The 18,532-nt window shown below is 36.0% G+C and overlaps 1 pseudogene; it reads left to right on the top strand.

Moving 5' to 3' along the window:
• The window catches only part of LOC140608702 (ectonucleotide pyrophosphatase/phosphodiesterase family member 3-like), a 54,925-nt pseudogene that overhangs the window by 29,562 nt on the left and 6,831 nt on the right, over positions 1-18,532 (top strand).

The following is an 18,532-nucleotide window of genomic DNA, read 5'->3' as shown; positions in this document are numbered from 1 at the left end:
GTATCTGAAGTTCAAAATATGTATTAGACATGAAAGTAGAGATGTTATATAGGCACCTAAAGAGAGTCTATCTACTCAGAGATTAAAACTTGGGTTTTAGGAATGTAACTTATTTTAAAAATATGCAACTAGATAAGATCCTCAGAAACTGAGTATGAGTAGAAAGAAAGACCAAGTACTGAGCTCTAAGCAATTCTACTTGAAAAAGTTGAAAGAAAGAGAATCACTGGCAAACACACCTACAAGTACAGGCAGTAAGGAAGGAAGAAAACCAGGAACATAGTATGTCATAGAAACCCAGGGAAGAGACTATTTGGAAGAGCTCATGAATAAAGTGTAGCTGATATTCCCCCATAGATAAGGCTTTATGGTTTTTGCAGCCTGGTTGTCTTATCTATTTCCGTACACACACACACACACACACACACACACACATATCCCTTCCCAAATAAAGAAAATGTGTTGGGCTCTTTATGAATATAGTGCCTTTTAACATTGTCATGATGAGCTATATATCCTTGTAAATGTTTGAAAAGTCTCTGGAGACAGAGTGCTTCTTTATTAAATAGAGTATTATTTGATAATTAAGTCAATCAGTATCAGGAAAACTTATGCCTCCAGTTCTTTGCTAATTATCTTGGAAAAAAATACATATATTATACAGCCTGGACAACTGTTGAATATATATACATATTTATAATATATAATAAGTGCTTTTATAAATATATAAATATATAATATATGAATATATTAAAATATATTTATAAAAATGTATGTATTTGGCCCCATTATTGCAAAATAATTGTTTATGTTTGACACTTTTCTTCTTGTTCTTCACAATATAAAAGTATCAAATGTGTTATGAGTAATATAATTAAGTTAAACATGAGTTAATTCAATATACATAAAAATATTTAGGTTTCTTCACCCTAAAAGTAAAGGGGAGATATATTTGAGATATCGGTGGGTTAGTATAAGCTGTGAAAAAACATAGTGTTTAGAAACATCAACAGCTTTTGGCCATGTGTTAACATATTTGAACAATGATTTGAAATGACTATGATAAGGGTATCTGATGTTATGTGATGAATTTATAATTTATATTGTCTACATATAGTAGAACTGTGCTTACATTGGTTGTCTACTGTTGCTTGTTTCCCCTCATCTGTAGGCATAAGAGGTGCTGTGGAAGCAAGTACATTTAGAAAAAGTAAACACAATACAGATGATAATTTATTGTATAGTTGAGATCCCAATCATAGGTGCAAATGATATAAAAATCACATGCAAATCTGAAAAGAAATCCTTACAGTGGCCTCAGTCATAACTGGGAGAGCTGTGACAGAAGGAAAATTGTGTCTCTTCCAACATCTGTTTTTGAATTGAGATGGCATCTAATAACAGTAGGACCATTACCACCTAGGCTATCTTCTTGGCATGTGGATCCAGTTTTAAAGAAAAAACTGAAATTGAACCATTTGAAAATATTGAAGTCTATAACCTTGTATGTAGTGAGGACATCTATATAAATTTAACATCAAAATATGGATATGTTTTTTAAATTATGTATTTTGAAATTGGTAATAAACTGAATCTCTGAGGTGGGTGCTCTGTACTAAGACAGAAACTGGAAAAGATGGGAATGAGTCATCATTCAGAATGATTGAACTGTAAGAGTGAATTCTTTGTTTCATGATAATGATAAACATTAGATCTCAGGAGACCAGCTTTTCTACCACTTACTCACTATTTGAAAATTTCATAAAACTTAGACAAATAAAATTACATTTCAAACTTTCCTTTTTTTAAAATTTTTATTTATTTATGATAGTCACAGAGAGAGAAAGAGAAGCAGAGACATAGGCAGAGGGAGAAACAGGCTCCATGCACCGGGAGCCTGATGTGGGATTCGATCCCAGGTCTCCAGGATCGCGCCCTGGGCCAAAGGCAGGCGCCAAACTGCTGCACCACCCAGGGATCCCCATTTCAAACTTTTCAAAGCAGGAAAAACCCCCTCAAGCTCAAGTGTTTTTTTTGTTTTTTGTTTTTTGTTTTTTTTTTTGTAATGACAGAGAAAAAAACTTCTGGCATAAAAGGATGCTAGAAAGCCCTATTATGGACAGATGCTTGGGATTATAACAGTGTTTAAAAACAAAAAGAAAAACAAAAACCACCTTAAGGAATTAGAATTTTCGGGGATCTCCCCTACCTTTCTGCCTACATGCTTACGTCAGACCATTGTACTGATAAATCATTTATCTAAGCAAGGCAAATGGATAAGTTGCAATTTCACCTTGAGCTGCAGGAGTTCTGACATAAATACACTCACAGTTGTCATTCCTAATCTTGCCAAAGGCATGTGGTGATTAAATATGGCTTAGAAACAATAAAGTATCCATTTGAAAATAATTTGTTATAGTCTTAACAGCTCAGACTCTTGATTATCAAGCTGAGTTTGTGGACTGGGATGTTGGCCCTTTGTGTAGAGGCTTAGAAGGAACAAGGTAGGATTTCAGTTCTAAGTGAGATTTGGTGGTATTCAGCAGGAGCCACTTAAAGAACTATGTTTGTAAACTATTTGTATATTGTGTTGTTGTAGAAAAAAATAGAAGCTATCCAAAAATCACACAAAATTCATGAGTTTAATATTTTAAAGGTATCTGCCCTTAGAGAAGTTTCATATAACCAAGCAAATATATTACAAATAAGATTGTTAATTATTTAACTTCTTCAAAATTGTTTTTGATAAAAGTATAGCTTTGTATGCTAGAAAACTGGGATATGCTTAAGGAACAAAGTGATCATTTAAGCGATGATACTTTTTTCTGGAGGAGCAGAAATAGTTCCTGGAAGTGCCTGTAGCTTCTATAACAAATATGGCCATTCTCTAGAAAGAGGAGGTGATAGACACCCTGGTGGAGAGGGCAGTGGTGCTTGGGTGGTGGTTAAGAGTTTGACTCTTGGTTTCAGCTCAGGTCATGGTCTTGGGGTAGTGGGATTGAACCCCACATCAGGCTTTCTGCTCAGTGGGGAGTCTGCTTGGAGGGATTTCTCTCTCCCTTTCCTTCTGCCCTGTCCCCACCTCACCCCTCTCTCTCCCTCTCTCTAAAAACACCCCTCCAAAAAAAAAAAAACCCAAAAACAAAACCTGAGGGGAAGAGTCACTAACTTGGATGGCAGATACAGTACAAGAGAATTTATTAAAGGAGGTTTTGTTTTCTCCCATCTCCTAGATAGATGTTGTGCCTTTTAATTTAAAACTACTTTGAGGGATCCATGGGTGGCTCGGCTGTTTAGTGCCTGCCTTTTGCCCAGGGCGTGATCCTGGAGTCCTGGGATCGAGTCTCACACCAGGCTCCCTGCATGGAGCCTGCTTCTCCCTCTGCCTGTGTCTCTGCCTCTGTGTGTGTGTGTGTGTGTCTCATGAATAAATAAATAAAATCTTAAAAAAAATAAAACTACTTTGAACTTATTTTTAAAAACAGATCTTCTACACATTCAACCAGCACCAAACAATGGCCTCCACGGTAGTTTAAACCATCTTCTGAAGGTACCTTTTTATGAGCCATCCCATACAGAGGAAGCGTCAAAGTTTTCTGTTTGTGGCCTTACTGTTGCATTGCCCACAGATGCTCTAGATTGTTCATGCCCTGAGCTACAAAGTGTAAGTAATAACTTCACATATTCATAAAAATGTAAAGGGGCAAGTAAATCTATAACCGGGGTTACAACCAGGGTAGCTGATGATCAGGTTTGTGTTCTAGTTTAGGTATTTACCTAAGTAAATGTATGTGATTTCTCTGAAACTTGTCTGGAGATGAGAGGAGATACATTGTAAGATTGAGTGTGTGAATATGCTTTGTAAACTAGAAACTACTATCTGAAAATTATTAATTCCCTTGTGAGCTAAATGTCCTTAACCCTTCAAAACAGTAGAATCTTGGAGCTCTTTGATTTCTTTCATCAACAGAACGCTCTTACAGCTGCAAGTTTTCTTACAGGTCTTTTTAGTGGATCAGGCACTTGGCTGAGTTCAGGAGCTTGACTTCAGATCCCAGGAGACTCAGTAAGGTGAGGTTCCAGTGCTAGGAGATCCCCCTACTCCCCAAAGATATGGGATCAGAACAGAAGTTCCAAATTTAAGGACCAACCCTACTGCAACACAAGGATGGGGGCTGGGATTTCAGAATGGAGTTGGAGCCCAGTTATCAAGAGTCCATCAAGTTAAAACCAATGTCAAGGTGCATCTGATGCCAAATTAAAAATATTTTTGTAGAACTCAATAAGTATCCACTGTCTCAGGTAAGAATTATTCCTTATAGCCAGGAGTCAGCAAAGACTTGATTTTCTCTAATCCTCAAAGTAACATTACACCACATAGATCAGTAAGTATTTATAAATAAATGCTGACCAAAAGAGTCTTGAACAGAAAAAAGTCCAGTCAATATGTCCAATAAAAGTCAAATCCACAGCCAAGATCAGGGTAGGGGTATGGATTCCTTATCTATAGCTTACCTCGATGAAACTGCCATTTAAAATCATCATCATCAAAAAAAAAATCATCATCATCATAATAAAACATTACAATGTGGATGTTTTTGTCTCTGTTTTAGGAGAAAAGAAGGATCAGAAAGGCTAGGAAAACTGTCCAAGGCCACAGAAATTTGGTCTACCTGACTACAAATGTCCAAATTCTTCTCTGTTAAGAATGCCCTTTGCTATTCAAAGTGTGGTCACAGGATCAGCATCTGCTTCACTTGCAAGCTGATCAGAGATCCAGAATCTCAGGCCTCACTGGGTTTACTAATCAAAATCTGCATTTTAACAAGACCCTCAGGTGAGTTGTACTCATATTAGCTTGAGAAGCCCAGGGACGTTGTCCTGCCAATTTAGTAGTCGATTCTAGCTGCTGTCAAAATGCTTTGCCCCATTTTCTTGTATCTGCAGACTCCCACACAAAGTATTTCTGAGCAAGTGGCAGAATGGGAATTTAAATTCAAGCTGGTTTGGCTCTTTGTTGAGTAGTATAACATTTGGGTGTGACTGGAGAAAGAATTCTGATGGCCTTTTACAACATGTGTTATCACTTTGAATTACTTTCTCTTGCCCACGTTGTCTTGTAGAATACTTCTCTAGAACATGTGAATCAAATGCTTAATCTCCCTGAAGACCAAAGTAAGTCAATAGAAAATAGGTCAAGTCTTTGGTGTATAGGCCTAACAAAACACAATATTGCCTTTTGGGGATCCTTTAAAATAAACTCACAGAAGCTTTTGAACATCAAGATTGTATTGCTGATATACAGGAAGAAAAAAATCCCACAAAACTGATCTAATAACAATAATCATAAGCCTGGAGTACTTGCAGTGGTTCCAGGAACATAACAAATTTCCTTCAAATGGTTGTGGCTGTTCTTTTTGTTACATGTGAATAGCCCAAACTGCCTACCCCTGCAGCTTATTGGCTGTGTGACTGGGCCAAATCACTTAACCTCTCTGTACCTCAGTCTCCTCATCTATAATAATGGAACCCACCTCGTGTCGTTGTAAAAACTGAAAGAGTTAATGCATGGAAAGAATTTAGAACAGTCCCTGGCCTGTAACAACATTCTTATTACCTATTATCTTTTAAATATTCTTTTTTTAATAATAAATTTATTTTTTATTGGTGTTCAATTTGCCAACATACAGAATAACACCAAGTGCTCTTGTGTTAAACTCACTAGGCTTGTTGCATCATTTGTAAAATGGGAATACCGTCTTTATTGAGTTTTTGTGAAAATTAAATGTGTTAATTTAATGTGTACTTAGAATGGTGCCTGGCACACAGTAAGAGTTCAGTAAATATCTTTGTTGGTTGACAATATTTTTATAATCTATTGACATGACATGAATATCTTGTAGGTTTTTAAACCATCAATAACTGATGGATTTTTAGAATATTACAACAGGCAAATAAAAATAAATAAGTACATTAGGACATACTTTTCTTTATAAAATTGCAATATCTTTCCTATGATAATTACTAAGGTAGATCATCTTTGTTACAAAGTATGTCCTTTTGGTTTTGAGGTTTCATCTCTTCAAATATGTCCTATGCACTGTTAGCTGCTTGGCCAAATTACTTTTCTAAGCCCTAGTTTTGTAATGGAACAGAATGGAACAGTAATAGCCTCGGAGTTATAAGGATTAAGAGGTTAAGAATGTAAAATATTTATCAGAGAAACAGGTGCATAATAAACCATCAGAGAATGATGATGCTTTTATGCATGGAAGCATTTGCTAATTTTACAACCATTTTTATTTTAGGTTATTTTTACTCTAGTAGCAGCAACAGAGGAACTAAATATGCCATTTGGGAGGTCCAGGATTATGCAGAACAAGGAATACTGTCTTCTATATCACAGGGAATATGTCAGTGGATTTGGAAAAGCTATCAAGATGCCCTTGTGGAGATCATATACAGTACCAAAACCAGTAAGTTCCTGTGTCCACTGATCCATGAAGGCTGGAAAAAATCTGTGGTTCCCTAATATTCTAAGAATTGAATTTTGATTTTCAGTAGAGATCCCAAAGGGAGTTCGCTGGCCTGTGTCTTGTAAGACAATGTCCCACATATTTCTCAAATGTATTTATGGGTGATATGTGGGTGCAAAAGGGGAACACATCATGTTTTGCCTGGAGAAATTAAAAGATGTGTACAGGCCAATTGGTAAGGCAGGTAGAAAAGAAGCTTTTGAAGAGTGGCAACAGGAAACACAGAGGCACACTATCTATTTTGTACATCCTAAGTACATGGTGGATGCACCTAGAAGGTGATGCTAACTAGATTATAAAGGGCTTTACATTTACCTGGTTATTTACCACATACTTTACTTTCTGCTGTGTATCATGGTAGGCACAAAGAACATAATGTGAATAAGCAGTAATCCTTCCCCAAAGTATCTAGTACTCCCCTAGGTCAGGCTAGACTTACATGTAGAGATGTGCTATATCATAGGTCTCTCCAGGCTGAGGTTGAGAATTCAATTATTGATATTCTCTTCTTTTTTCACTGTCCAACAATCTCTCTTTCGATAAGTGACCCTGGGTCATTTGGCTATCAAAAGGAAGAAAATGTCAGATCTCTAACTCACACCATATACAAAATTAAATTGTTGGTGAATTTATAGACCTAAATGTGAACAGCAAATCCATATTTTCCTTTGCATGTATTTTTATGACCTTGGGGTAGAGAAGGTTTCCTTAGGACACAAGAACAACAACAAATACAGAGGGAATTGGTTAATTTGGCTATATTAATGCTAACGTGTGACAAAAAGACAAAGTTACGGATGAGGGAATATGTTTACATTGTATGTAAGAAACAAGAGATGAGTATCCAGAATGGTAATTAAAATCCAGAATGGCTAATAAGTTTCCAATAAACAAGAGAATGACAAACATCTTAGCTAATAAATGGGCAATGAATATATGAGCCAAGCAATTGAACCTCATTAGCAACCAGGGAAATGTAAAGGAAAGCAAAAATTAAAGTCTGCCAAAAATCAGTCAAAACACTCCTTCAGGGAAGAGATGGTTCTATTTAATGTATCCTCGCCCAATAGTGCTGCCCAGTAAATGTTTCTGAATGAATGCATTGGCTACATTAATCCCAGCCATTATTTTTAAAGACTTGAGGACAAAGCAGTACTTTCAACTAGAAGGGTAAATAATCAGGAAGCTGTTTTTGTAAAGAAAATTGTGATCTCTTAGGTCCAAAGACTCTTTTGACAAACCTCAACCTATTAATGTTCTTGCTTAGCCAAGAGATACTTTTTATGGCAGGGAAGTGATTGGTTGTATCTGGTTTATTTACTCTTCTTGTTCCAATTCAAGATTTCTGGAGAAAAATAAGCATATTTGCCCACTATTAATTGAAACTTTGTGTGTTCTGAACACCAACTCTGTTGCTGACAATGGTTTAATTGTGGTCAGTGGTAGGAGAGCACTGATGTTGTTTTCCAATGTGGGCAAATATTTTACCAACAGTTACCTGAGTTCATGTGTATGGTTAATGGCAATATCACTTTCCTATTACGCAAAATGTTCAGGTTGTGATTTTTTTCAACATACTGTGGAACAACAATGTGAAGTTACTTATTCCTTAAAATAGTTTGTTTCTGTTTTTGAGAAAGGCGGTATGATTCAAGACCAATCATATGATTTAGTTCTCTATTTTGAAAAGTCCAGGTATCAGGGATTGTGTGGAGTTAAGGGGAATGTTTGTGTTTTTAATATTTTCTCCTACTGTCTTGCATTCCTGAATTTATATGAGCTTTAGCGGAAACCAGAGGCAAGGAGATTTTAAGTGGGCTCAGACCAAGAGTTTAGTACAATTCTTTTTTGTTATTGTTTTAAAACTAGCTTCTTTGTTACCAAAAGTTGCTGTCTGTTCACTGATCCCACAGAACTACTTAAGTATTTCTCCCTCCATGTGACAGGATGGAATTCTAGCAATTTTCTGCTTTCTAATTCAGAAATTACTCCGTTAGTATGTTGTGGTTCAAGAAAATTACATACAAGGATGTTCTGAGATTCACATAAAAATGTTGTAAATCAGCCCTGTGTTTGAAAAATCAGACTTTAAATAAGCACTTTTCGGAGCATGGGCCCAATTGGCTTGTGTCTTGAAGTTTTATGGAGCTTTTGTTTTTCTGTGGTTTTGGTGGGTTTTCTAATTTTTGTTGTTGTTATTGTTATCTCAGAAGAGTTCTGGAGAAGTAGCTGTGATTTGAAATCACGGTCCTGCAACAAGAGCTTCAAAACTATTAGACTATATATGGGCTTCACTTCTGGGGCCACTCAGTAGGATTATGTGAACTGCTTTTTCTGTTGCTGGGTGAAAAATTGAAATTAAGAGCAGAAATTATGATTACGTTTTAGAACATTTACCTTATAAATTTGATGTATATCAAAGAACTTTTAGAGAGAGGAAAATCTAGCACACTTAAACAATGTTTCCCTTTCTCTTGATATATATGTGTATATCATTGGATTTTTGAATAGCCTTTTCTTGTTTCCAAAGCTTGTTAGCACTAATATAAATTATGATCTAATTATGTCTTATGATTCTTTAAAAAACTAAGAACATTTTTATGTATCACATTTTTTGAACTATAAGAAATATTTTTCCCTGTAGGAAAAAACTATGACCAGAATAAGAATTTTAAAAGTATATAGTCATTATCCTTACTGTAAGACTAGATGGTAACAATCCAATATCTAAATAAATAACTTCAGCTTTTATGTTCAGCCTATAGGTAAAGAAAGGCTATAACTTCAATAAAAATAATGTTATCCACTGTTCAAGTATTATTTTAACCCCATACCAGACTATAAATGAAAGCATCTCACTTTCCTGTCTATGCTCATCATCTACTTCTCTTGAAGAATTTTGAGAGCTAGAGAGTTCAGATGTTATCTGAGTTCTAATTATTGTTTTCCTGACTCTCTATCCTTTAGCTTAAAAAACTCTTAAGGAACTCTGAAAAGCTAGCAGGGTTGAAGCTGTTTCTATATGTGGGGATGGGAGGATGGTTTGCTGTGCTTTCTCAGGAACCCAGGACTCAGAAATGACATGACCATACCCGCCCCCCCCCCCCCATCCTGGTAGAGCGCTGCCTGTTGCATAATCTCACCTTTATAAAGGAGGCCACATCCTGTCTTCCCTAGTGTCAATACACTTATATTTGGGGTTCAAGTTTGGTATGTAAGAAACAAGATTTTCAGTAAACAGAAAAAGTATAATTTTTTTTAGTACTTTCTGACTAAAGCCATCCTGATCCATTTTCCCCAACTCAAAGTCTGTGCTACTTTGAGAAAATAGTAAACATTTTTGCCCAACTGCAGCCTTTGCTAAAAATTATAATACACTTCTTTCTTTAACATTTTTATAATTTTAACTGTTGAAAATAGGGGTTTTATCTTCCTTACATTACAGAGAATACACCCATGGCTACATTTATGTATTGTACATTTCTTCAAGTAAAATGTACAAAACCTGTGAAGTTTTAGAGTAAAATGAATAAGACGTGTGGCAGGAAACATCAACTCACAATATTCTGGTTGTCTCTGAGGCTCACAATTGATGTTGTTGGTTCTCCCATTTTATAACATCTTCACATGCCCCTTTATGTCATTCAGAACTGTTTGTTGTGATGTATTTTTGAAAGAAGGAAAGATATATTTTTGAGACTTTATGCATCTTAAAAATTCTTATTCCATCTATATACTTAGTGGAATTATTAAGAATTATTAGAATTTTAGAGATAATTTTTCTTCAAATTAATAGGAGATAACATTTCCTGCACTGTCTAATATTTTTATATGTTCCCTAATTTTTCCATCTTTTGTCTTTAATTTTACTTTTTGAGAGATATTTGCAACTTCATCTTATAAATATTACTGAATATTTTATTTCTGTTGTCATATTTATATATTTTTTAATTCAAAGAGCTCTCTCTCCTTTTCTATAGCTTTCTCTTCTTTCTGTATGGATGCCTTGTATACTCTCATCTCTCTAAGGAGCAAGTTTTCTTCTCTCTCTGCATTGTCTCTTTTTTATCATGGTTCCTCTTCAACCCTGACAAAATGTTTGGTGATCCTTGGTTATAATTTTATATGTTAAGGGAGAGGTGCTAAGCTTCATGGCTGGGGCTGGCCAGCTGATAGGCTGATAGGTTGTTCAGGATAAGAACCAGCCATTTCTTGGGGAAAATTTCCAATTGTAAGCATCTAGTTTTCCTTTCAGGCTGGTTTGTTTCCCAAAGAAGGACACTTTTAATCTGACCTAGCATATAGAATCAGGCAGCCTTCATGTGAGCAATGATAATGGGAGGAGTCTTACCATGCAGTATATAAATTTTTATTTAATCCCATTGCTTTCAATATGGTGCACTTGCTCTCTGGCCTGTCTTGTGTCCTTAGACTGAACATCTCTCTGGTTCAACTTCTCCAGTGAGTAAACTTTTTATCTATCCTCTTTTACAGACTTTCAACCGGGTCTCTTCTTTCTGGCCCTATGTACATTGCCTGTCTTTAGGAGATTCCCAAATTCTACCCTTGAGGTTTGGCAGTAGGAATCCATTCCATTGTGCCTTCCCGAGTCACGGCTTTTCAATGTCAGTATTTAGTGGTCTACTAAGTCATGTTGTAATGTAATAGTAAACAACTATGTTGATCTGATTTCCAGCTTCTGAACATTTATTATCTATTATGTGTTTTCATCATTAATGTTCTTTTAGTGGAATTTTGGAAGGGAGCAGAAATAAATGTGTTCAATTAAGTTGAGGGGTCTACTCAACTTCCATATAGTCTTCTCCAACTGGAGTGTTGTAGTATGTTAGGGAGTACATTCTCTTGTTGGCTTTCCAGACTTCCCCCATCCTCATCTCCTACCTATTCTTTTTTTTTCCTTAATTAATTTATTTATTTATGATAGTCACAGAGAGAGAGAGAGAGAAAGAGAGGCAGAGACACAGGCAGAGGGAGAAGCAGGCTCCATGCACTGGGAGCCCGACGTGGGATTCGATCCCAGGTCTCCAGGATCACGCCCTGGGCCAAAGGCAGGCGCCAAACCGCTGCACCACCCAGGGATCCCCCCTCTCCTACCTATTCTATACCTCATCATGCCTATGGATATAGTACAGTGTTTTTTGCCTTTTTCTTTGTAAACTGATCTTTCACATTTTATGTTTCTCCGCTTTACTGAGATATAATTGGCATAAAACACTGTGTAAGCTCAAAATGCACCATGTGATAATTTCATACATGTATATATTATCAAATGATTACTCTATACATTTAGACACCAGGTAATTTTTGCTTTTATTACAATGCAGTAAATAAGGGAAGGATATCCTAATTTAATTAAACCTTCTTTGTTGTTAAGAAATATATACACTATGGGCAGTAATGTTCATATGAATCAAAATCTGAAAAAAATTAAATGAATAGTGAAATGTTTACTTATGATTATATGCTAATTGAAATATGATGATTTAAGACTATATTGCCTTAAACACTTGGGTTAGGCAGCATATTTATAGGATGTCTGCTAGTGGACTAATTATTGTTTTAGCCTTTAAATGAAGTTACAAAGAAAATTGCAAAAAACATATTCCTATATTACATGATGAATGAAGCACAGCTACAATTTTTTTAAGTCCCCAAATAAGTAAGTTCAGATAACTGAAGTTGCTTTAAATTAATCTCAGATTGCCCAACAGTTTGTATGTGTATTTTATTTTATTTTTTATTTTTTATATGTATATTTTAAAAGATTTTATTTACTTATTCATGAGAGACACAGAGACAGAAACACAGGCAGAGGGAGAAGTGGGGATGTAGAACTCAATCCCAGGACCCTAGGGTCATGTCTTGATTCAAAGGCAAACACTCAACCACTGAGCCACCCAGGTGTCCCTCGTATGGGTATTTTATTTATTTTATTTTATTTTATTTTATTTTATTTTATTTTATTTTATTTTATTTTATTTTATTTATGATAGTCACACAGAGAGAGAGAGAGAGAGAGAGGCAGAGATATAGGCAGAGGGAGAAGCAGGCTCCATGCACCGGGAGCCCGATGTGGGACTCGATCCCGGGTCTCCAGGATCGCGCCCCAGGCTGAAGGCAGGCGATAAACCGCTGCGCCACGCAGGGATCCCTCGTATGTGCATTTTAAAAATGAATTGCTTTTATTTTACTTTCAATATTTACTTGTAAGTACACCATATATCATCACCAACTAAAAGTTAGATCTTAAAAAGAATTTTTGTTTTTTAGCAGGAGCTCTCATTATTCATTTGCTCTCAATTCAGGATTTTATTCTGCAAATATTCCTTTCCAGGATGTATTTGATTTGCCTTCCCAGTGTTCCTAACCAGAAGGGAACCACAGAAGAAAACATTGCTGAAGACACCCATTTCCATTGCTTGCGTAGACCTGATTCACTAAGAAAATAAGAAAAGGTTAAATGAAAAACATTCTAGGGAAGTTACAAACCATATAAGGTAATGGGTTAGCCACCACTGTAGGCGTAACTTTTTTTTTTTTTTTTTTTCTCTTTCAACAGGGAGACACATCGCCTCTTCCTCCCACTGTCCCAGACTGTCTGCGGGCTGATGTCAGAGTTGCTCCTTCTGAAAGCCAAAAGTGTTCCTTTTATTTAGCAGACGAGAATATCACCCACGGCTTCCTCTATCCTCCTGGTTAGTATAACTCTTTTTTAGGGCAGCAACTTAGAAAGCCCTCATCAGCTGGATGTGGGCATGTGCCTTAAACATACGCTCCCCCACCGAAACTACCTGCTTGGGCAAAACTGGCTGCCCAGGAGGCTTCCAGTGGTTGTGGGGTGACCTATAGCCATGTAACAGCTATAATAAAGACTAATAAATTTTGCAGTAGGAACTGCACATCAGCTGTAATCTGGCCCAGATGTTTAGAGAGGTCAGCAGATTTAGGGTTTAATTTTAAAACTGAAGATTCTTTGGAGAGGGACACAAGGCATCTAAAAAACACATTTTTTCTGGCTGCTACCCAAGCTAAGGCCTGTACGGTGCATGCAGCTGTGCCTGTAGCAAGAAATCAGACTGGGATTCACGCCTGTAACACACAGAGCATGCTTGTGTCCAACAATTTCACATTGTGGATTAAGCAGCTGAATGAACTTTACATTTTTTTGTGTTTTGTTTTGCTTTGTTTTTTTAGAAAGCATCTCTCTTCAGAACATGCAAAAGCCAGTGTCATTTTTCTGAACTGAAATCTCTTCCCTATTTAGCAGGAAATGTCATTTTTATTAACTCACTCATGAGATTTTCAACAATTTCAGCTTCTGAGAATGGATTTACTCCTGATATTTGGCTTAATTTTTCTGTAAGCCATGACCTAAGAGGTCAATTTGGAGATTTATAGCTTAGGGATTTTTAGAGTGGGGGAAAAAAAAGGCTTGGTGAAAAGAAGTAGTATATCAATTTAAATACCTAGCACAGGGATCCCTGGGTGGCGCAGCGGTTTGGCGCCTGCCTTTGGCCCAGGGCGCGATCCTGGAGACCCGGGATCGAATCCCACGTTGGGCTCCCGGTGCATGGAGCCTGCTTCTCCCTCTGCCTGTGTCTCTGCCTCTCTCTTTCTCTCTGTGTGACTGTCATAAATAAATTTAAAAAAAAAATTTATAAAAAAAAATAATAAAATAAATAAATAAATAAATACCTAGCACAGAGTTAGGATAAATAAACTGATATATCTTATTAAAATATCTGCAGAGCTCCCAAGCTTATGCAAACCTTAAGTAGTTGCAACATTTTATTAATAATTTTTAAAATTGGCATATAAAATTATATCTGTTGAGCCGTAAGGCATTGGTTGATATATAAATATTTGCCTCAACCAGGAAATGAAATTAATAACTAAACAACTTGTCTTAAAATATTAAGGATTAAATGAAACTCTTTGCTAACTCTCCACTATTTTGTTTGTTAGAAATTCCATCAGAAACTAATCTTACTTTTCTCTGAAAATGAGGTAATACTGTCCAGATTGCTATCCCAACTTTCAGAGCTTAATTTAAAAAATAGAGAAAGCTTCTAGGGTTCTGAGGACTGTGAATAGCATGTGAAATTTTAAGGAAAAAGACCCCAACAATTTGTTTTTCCTTGGTTTTTGGTACCCACCCACTGGCCTTTCACTTAAATATTAGTTCGCATATCCAAGTATAATTTAAATATAAAAAAACATTATGATAAACATTTATAGGCTTGCAGCTTTTTTCATCCTCATGATATTTCCACGATATAAATGTCATAAGACAAAGCACTTTGCTCCACTGGTTAAGCTGGTATGCAGCAGAGCTGGGCTTTCAACCCAGGCACTCTGATTCTGGACCACACATGTCCGGCACTAAGCCAGGGAGCACATCCCCCAGTCCTCCAAACCAATCATGTGTGGTGTCATGAGCATTGAGTTAAAACTTACTTTCTTAGGAACATTTGATTTTGGAAGAGTTGTTTATAACAGCACTATTACTTTGTGCACATTCAATATCAATGCTTTCATATTGTTACAGTACTTGTTTTCTAGGGCTGTTGTAAACCGATTACAACAAACTGATAGCTTAAAGCAATAGAATTGTATTCTCGCATAGATCTAGAGACCAGAAGTCCAAAATAAAGATGATGGCCCGGCCATGCTCTTTCTAAAGGAGAGAACCTAGAGAGAATCCTTCTTTACCTCTTTCACTTTCTGGGGGGCTTCAGGCATCACTTGGTTGATGGCTACATCACTCCAATCTTCGCATGTGTCTTCACAGTGCCTTCTCCCCTGAATCTCTCCTCTTCTGAACCTCCTGTCTTTATAAAAACACCAGCCTACTCTAAATCCAAGATAATCTCATCTTGAGACCCATAACTCAATTGTATCTGTAAAGACTCGATTTTCCTATGTATCACATTCACAGGTACAGGGGGTTAGGACTTGAACATATCTTTCTGAAGGTCACCATTCGACCTATAGGTATCAAATGCATAAAACTGCTGGCCTTATTGATAACCTTTACTGGGGAGTACTTAATATTCCTATGTTTTAGCTGCTAATAAATTTTCATTGGTATGTAATAGTATTTTACTGATTACGTATTTTGTTATATTTTCTCTACTAGCTAGAGTTAATCAAATTTGTTTTACAGCAAATAATAGGACTTCTGGTAGTCAATATGATGTTTTAATCACAAGTAATTTGGTCCCTATGTATAAAGCATTTAAAGGTAAGTATTCATTTAGATTATTAATTTTAAAACACCTAAGTGACTTTATGAACTTATAAATTAAACACATCTTTGGTTTTTTTTTTTTTTTCGCAATTTGTCCCTGATATTGAGTCATTATGTTCTAATGTTTTAATTTAGAAATAGGAAGATCTCTGGCATAGTTATGTTTTTTTCAGCTTACTTCAATTTTGGGTGCCTTCTGACTAGAACTTCAATAATTTGTTTTTAATCTAATTCAGCTGTAAATGGCTAATCACAAAACAAAATTTTACTGACACTCACCATAAGTAAGTGCAACATGTTTGTCTCTATAATCATAATCAATAAAGCAATGTGTATATTCTGACCATGATTTAATATAACTGTCCCCAAAGCACCTCAGTACTAGAAAGGAATTTGGAAACATATTTTACTTGGAACGCCTGGGTGGCTCAGTGGTTGAGTGTCCGCCTTCAGTTCAGGGTGTGATCCTGCAGCCCTGGGATCGAGTCCTGCATCAGGCTTCTGCTTCTCCCTCTGCCTGTGTCTTTTCCTCTCTCTCTCTGTGTCTCTCATGAATAAATAATTTTTTTTTAAAGGAAACATTTTACTTAATTTCAAGACTGCAACTACCTCAGTAACAGGAAGTATCATCAAAGTGACTATCTTTTTAAGATTTTATTTATTTATTTATTTATTTATTTATTTGAGAGAGAGAGAGAGAGAGAGAGAAAGAGTGCAAGGAGGGGAGGGTCAGAAGGAGGAACAAACTCCTCACTGAGCAGGGAGCCCAATGCAGGATTTGATCCCAGGACCCCTCAGATCATGGCCTGAGCTGAAGGCAGACACACAACTGACTGAGCCACCCAGGTACCCCTATCAATGTGACTATTCTTTTTGTTACATGGACTATTTTTCAGAATTACCTAAGCACCACTGACAATTATTGAAACAGAATTTGATGCTATTTAAATGTATCTCCCTATTATAGAAAATATTTCTGTGTTCAATAAAGGTAGATGTTTTTAACGTCTTATTCTATTATTTTTTAGAAATGTGGGATTACTTCCACAGTTTTCTTCTTGTAAAACACACCATGGAAAGAAATGGAGTAAATGTGGTTAGTGGGCCAGTATTTGATTATAATTATGATGGTCATTTTGATTCTCCAAATGAAATTACAGGGTAAATAATTTGAAAACAAATGGATTTTTTGATTTAGCAATAGGGTATCATGAGGGGAAACCTCAGTATGCTAAATAAAAGGTTAGAATTCTAATATTACACAATATATTTACATAGGGATGTTATCACTGACTATCTTCAACTGGTCTAAATATATTACAAAATTTTATATGGCAAATATTTAAACTAATGTGCAAAGAAAAAATTAGCAAAGTTTTTATTTAGGAAAAGCTTAGCAAAATTTTTACTTAGAAAATTTCTAAACAAATGGGCACAGGGAACATGTGTTTTTGTGAAGGTTAAAGAGATAAGAAAGACTCATTGTACTATCAATAAATATAGAGCCAGTCCGGCAATTAATTTAAAAGACCAAGTAGTGATGATTCATAATATTGTCCAATAGTGGATGATTCATAAAATATCTTCCAGGAGAGGGTAGAAGTTTCCCCTAGGAAACCAGTTGTATTAACTTGTACATCTTTGTACCAAACCTGGTCATAATACATTGCTAAGAATTACCTTTGGATACAGCACACAGGAATAGAGAGGTTTGGAAGTTTTATCTATTATTTCTTTTATTATCAAAGTTTATGAAGGACCGAACTAAACAATTATGCTGTCTGAGCCTAGATTGTGTAAAGCAATGGTTTCTACCTATACCTTTAAAAATTTTTTTTACTAATTTATTCATGACAGACACAGAGAGAGAGAGACAGAGACGTAGGCAGAGGGAGAAACAGACTTCATGCAGGGACCTTGATGTGGGACTCGATCCCGGAATTCTAGGATCACACCCTGAGCTAAAGCTAGACGCCCAATCACTGAGCCACCCAGGCATTCCTCTTACCTGTACCTTTTGATAGAGGAACATTTATGACAACTCAGTGTGTGGCCTTTCTGTATTTCATTTGTCTTGTCCTTATTTTAGTGCTTATTAATCCTACATTTCACCATTCAATAATTCTAGCAATCACTTTGATAGCACTTTACTACATGATAAATACCTTTCTAAACACATACACTTCATTTGGTCCACAAAACATTCCTATGTTAGATTCTGTTAGCCTCCCTATTTAGAGATGGAGAAACAGATATAGAGAGGTTAAGTATCTTGTTTATGTTCCACAGCTAATAAGTGGGAAAGTCAGAATACAAACCCTTTGAATTAATGTAGAAATCCTAAAATCACAGTAATATCACTATGTATAGCAGTCATACAGTCATATTTCTTTTCATGGGCTCCTAATAATAGTCTACCTTTATTTTTCACTTAAAACTTTAAAAAGCACTTTCATGTTTATTATCTAAAACTAAAGGACTGTCATATTAGTTGTAAGGATCTATCCCCATGTCTTCATTATGAAGTTGGTAGTACAGGATCACCTCTATGTTAAAATTAAGGAAACTTATCAAGTCATAGAATGTGAGAAGATTAGCATTCACCCAGACATCTAGCAGAAGTGCCGTGCTAGAGTTGGAATTGGGGCTTCTGTTTTCCAACTAGAAAACACAAGAGGCATAATATCATGGTCTGCTTTCCTTTGTATTCTCATATTTTCCCATA

Source organism: Canis lupus, chromosome 1 (genome assembly GCF_048164855.1).
Source record: "Canis lupus baileyi chromosome 1, mCanLup2.hap1, whole genome shotgun sequence".
NCBI lineage: Eukaryota > Metazoa > Chordata > Mammalia > Carnivora > Canidae > Canis > Canis lupus.
The sequence above is the reverse complement of the archived record's forward strand: the minus strand, read 5'-3'. Positions and strand labels throughout refer to the sequence as shown.